This window comes from Leucoraja erinacea, chromosome 2 (assembly GCF_028641065.1).
Source record: "Leucoraja erinacea ecotype New England chromosome 2, Leri_hhj_1, whole genome shotgun sequence".
NCBI classification, from domain to species: Eukaryota; Metazoa; Chordata; class Chondrichthyes; order Rajiformes; family Rajidae; genus Leucoraja; species Leucoraja erinaceus.
Genome location: NC_073378.1, coordinates 26,944,047 through 26,948,560, shown reverse-complemented (window position 1 = coordinate 26,948,560; position 4,514 = coordinate 26,944,047). Strand labels below are relative to the sequence as shown.

At 47.3% G+C, this 4,514-nt stretch overlaps 1 protein-coding gene across 1 annotated transcript in view; it reads left to right on the top strand.

The window, feature by feature from the left end:
* LOC129708087 (solute carrier family 22 member 23) overlaps nt 1–4,514 on the top strand; it is a 93,998-nt gene that overhangs the window by 41,288 nt on the left and 48,196 nt on the right. The window lies entirely within an intron of this gene.

Sequence of the window (4,514 nt, the reverse complement as noted above, 5' to 3'; positions counted from 1 at the left end):
GTGTCTCTGTGTGTATCTGTGTCTCTGTGTGTATCTGTGTCTATGTGTCTCTGTGTGTGACTGTGTCTCTGTGTGTCTGTGACTGTGTCTCTGTGTGTATCTGTGTCTGTGTGTGACTGTGTCTCTGTGACTGTGTCTGTGTCTCTGTGTCTGTGTGTGACTGTGTCTCTGTGACTGTGTCTCTGTGTCTCTGTGTCTCTGTGTCCCTCTGTGTCTCTCTCTGTGTCTCTGTGTCCCTGTGTCCCTGTGTCCCTGTGCCTCTGTGTCTCCCTGTGTCTCCCTGTGTCTCCCTGTGTCTCCCTGTGTCTCCGTGTCTCCGTGTCTCTGTGTCTCTGTGTCTCTGTGTCCCTGTGTCCCTGTGTCTCTGTGTCCCTGTGTCCCTCCTCTGTGTCTCCCTGTGTCTCTCATTTTGTGTCACCTTACTCTTCCTTATCTCTGTGTCTCCCTGTGTCTCTTTGTGTCTCTGTGTCTCTGTGTCTCTGTGACTCTGTGTCTCTGTGTCTCTGTGTCTCTGTGTCTGTGTCTCTGTGTATCTCTGTGTCTCTGTGTCTGTGACTCTGTTTCTCTGTGTCTCTGTGTCTCTGTGTCTCTGTGCCTCTGTGCCTCTGTGCCTCTGTGTCTCTGTGTCTCTCTGTGTCTCTGTCTCTGTGTCTGTGTGTCTGTGCCTCTGTGTCTCTGTGTATCTCTGTGTCTCTGTCTCTATGACTGTGCCTCTGTGCCTCTGTGTCTCTGTGTATCTCTGTGTCTCTGTCTCTATGACTGTGCCTCTGTGTATCTCTGTGTCTCTGTCTCTATGACTGTGCCTCTGTGCCTCTGTGTCTCTGTGTATCTCTGTGTCTCTGTCTCTATGACTGTGCCTCTGACGTTTCCCTGTGTTGTCCCCAGGGTGGGCCGGCAGCTGGTGCTGGTGGTCTCCGTGCTGTTCGTACTGGTCTTCGGCCTGACGCTGGCTCTCTCTGTCAACGTGACCATGTTCATCACGCTGCGCTTCTTCGAGGGGTTTTCGCTGGCTGGCGTGTTCCTCAGCCTCTACGTGGCCCGTGAGTAACACTCTGCACAATGCTGCTCTGTATTGATCTGGTGTATTGATCGATGATACTTCATTGTCACGTTTGATAGTCGTTGCTTGATGTACCACACACAAGTTATGCACAGAGTGCTGGAGTAACTCAGCGGGTCAGGCAGTATCGCTGGAGAGAAGGAATGGGTGACGTTTCAGGTCGAGACCCTTCTTCAAACTTCAGTCTCGGCCCGAAACATCACCCACTCCTTCTCTGCAGGGATGCTGCCTGTCCCGCTGAGTTACTCCAGCATTTTGTGTCTATCTTTGATTTAAACCACCACCTACAGTCCCTTGCTACACAGTATGCAAAGAGTGGCCACCTAAAGGGCAAGGGCATAGTTACAATGTAATCCATGTGTTCCCCAATGGCCCCTCTTTTCTCTCGGACCGTTCAGGAGCCTGATAACAGAGGGGAAGAAGCTGTTCCTGAGTCTGGTGGTGCGCGCTTTCAAGCTTCTGTACCTTCTGCCGGACGGGAGCGGGGAGAAGAAGGAATGACCGGGGTGGGACAGGGACAAGTCTGATTGTGTCAGCTGATTTCCCGAGTCAGCGTGAAGTGTAGATGGAGTCGATAGTGGGGAATGTGGCCTGTGTGATGGACTGGGCTACATCTACAATGGTGGGGAGTGTGGCCTGTGTGATGGACTGGGCTACATCTACAATGGTGGGGAATGTGGTCTGTGTGATTGACTGGGCTACATCTACAATGGTGGGGAGTGTAGTCTGTGTGATGGACTGGGCTACATCTACAATAGTGGGGAATGTGGTCTGTGTGGTGGACTGGGCCACATCCACAACTCTCTGTGATTTATTGCTCTTGGACACTGTTCCCAGACCAAGCTGTAACGCAAGCTGACAGCACGTTATGTTGCAAGGTCATAAGTGATAGGAGCGGGAATTAGGCCATTCGGCTCATCAAGTCTACTCCACCATTCAATCACGGCTGATCTATCTCTCCCTCCTAACCCCATTCTCCTGCCTTCTCCCCAACATAACCACTGACACCCGTACTAATCAAGAATCTTATCTATCTCTGCCTTAAAAATATCTATTGTCGGCCTCCACAGCCGTCTGTGGCAAAAAAATCCACAGATTCACCACCCTCTGACTAAAGAAATTCCTCCTCATCTCCTTCCTAAAATAAAGTTCTTTAATTCTGAGGCTGTGACCTCTGGTCCTAGACTCTCCCGCTAGTGGAAACATCCTCTCCACATCCACTCTATCCAGGCCTTTCACTATTCGGTAAGTTTCAATGAGGATATCCCCCTCATCCTTCTAAACTCCAGCGAGTACAGGCCCAGTGCTGTCAAACGCTCTTCATCGGTTAACCCACTCATTCCTGGGGTCATTCTTGTAAACCTCCCTTGGAATCTCTCCAGAACCAGCAAATTAGACTGGAAGAAAATCCCTCGGGTGAGCCCCCCTTTACACACCTGAGCATTGAGTGTGTGCGTGTGTGTGTAACATACTTACTTACGTATACACATGTATAATATGCACGCGTAAACGAGTGGGTTAGCATATGATGAGCATTTGACGGCACTGGGCCTCGACTCGCTGGAGTTTAGAAGAATGAGGGGGGGGGGGGGGACAACATTGAAACTTTATCGAACAGTGAAAGACCTGGATAGAGTGGTGTGGCGAGGATGTTTCCACTGGTGGGAGAGTCTAGGACCATAGGGCACATCCTCAGAATTAAAGGGCGCTCTTATAGAAAGGAGGTGAGGAGGAACTTCTTTAGTCAGAGGGTGGTGAATCTGTGGAACTCATTGCCACAGAGGGCTGTGGAGGCCAAGTCAGTGGATATTTTTAAGGCAGAGATAGACAGGTTCTTGATTAGAACGGATGTCAAGGGTTATGGGGAGAGGGCAGGAAAATAGGATTAGGAAGTAATGATCAGCCGTGATTGAATGGCGGAGTTGACTCGATGGGCCGAATGGCCTAATTCTACACCTATAATGTAAGCTTGTGAAGGGTTTAAGCTTTTGGATTTTGCTTTTGCAATACATAATCATGTATTGTCTTTCCGCTGACTGGTTAGCACGCAACAAAAGCTTTTCACTGTACCTCGGTACACGTGACAATAAACTAAACTGAAAATTTAGCATATGGATTTTACGTTTGGTCTGGGTGGGTTGAGACGGGTCCGTGGTTATGCTGGTGACCTGCTCACTGTGAGTTCTTTCAATTAGAAATAGAATGAAAATGTTTTTCCTCATCTTGGTCCGAATGGTCGACCCCTTATTCTTAAACAGCATGATCCCTGGTTCTGGACTCCCCCAACACTGGGGAACATTTTTCCTGCATCTAGCCCGTCCAATCCCTTAAGAATTGTATACGTTTCCATAAGATGTCCATTGGAGAGACAGAGTGGACAGTTATCTGCAGAGCCAAAAGAGATGGGGGAGATATTGAACAATTTCTTTTCTTCGGTATTCACCAAGGAGAAGGATATTGAATTATGTGAGGTAAGGGAAACTAGTAGAGTAGCTATGGATACTATGAGGTTCAAAGTAAAAGAAGTACTGACACTTTTGAAAAATATAAAAGTGGATAAGTCTCCAGGTCCTGACAGGATATTCCCTAGGACATTGAGGGAAGTTAGTGTAGAAATAGCCAGGGCTATGACAGAAATATTTCAAATGTCATTAGAAACGGGAATAGTCCCCGAGGATTGGCGTACTGCGCATGTTGTTCCATTGTTTAAAAAGGGTTCTAAGAGTAAACCTAGCAATTATAGACCTGTTAGTTTGACTTCAGTGGTGGGCAAATTAATGGAAAAGATACTTAGAGATAATATATATAAGCATCTAGATAAACAGGGTCTGATTAGGAACAGTCAACATGGATTTGTGCCTGGAAGGTCATGTTTGACTAATCTTCTTGAATTTTTTGAAGAGGTTACTAGGGAAATTGACGAGGGTAAAGCAGTGGATGTTGTCTATATGGACTTTAGTAAGGCCTTTGACAAGGTTCCTCATGGAAGGTTGGTTAAGAACGTTCAACTGTTAGGTATAAATGCAGGAATAGCAAGATGGATTCAACAGTGGCTGAATGGGAGAAGCCAGAGGGTAATGGTGGATGGCTGTTTATCGGGTTGGAGGCAGGTGACTAGTGGGGTGCCTCAGGGATCTGTGTTGGGTCCTTTGTTGTTTGTCATGTACATCAATGATCTGGATGAAGGTGTGGTAAATTGGATTAGTAAGTATTGCAGATGATACCAAGATAGGGGGTGTGGTGGATAATGAAGAGGATTTCCAAAGTCTACAGAGTGATTTAGGCCATTTGGAAAAATGGGCTGAAAGATGGCAGATGGAGTTTAATGCTGATAAATGTGAGGTGCTACACCTTGGCAGGACAAACCAAAATAGGACGTACATGGTAAATGGTAGGGAATTGAAGAATACAGTTGAACAGAGGGATCTGGGTATAACCGTGCATAGTTCCTTGA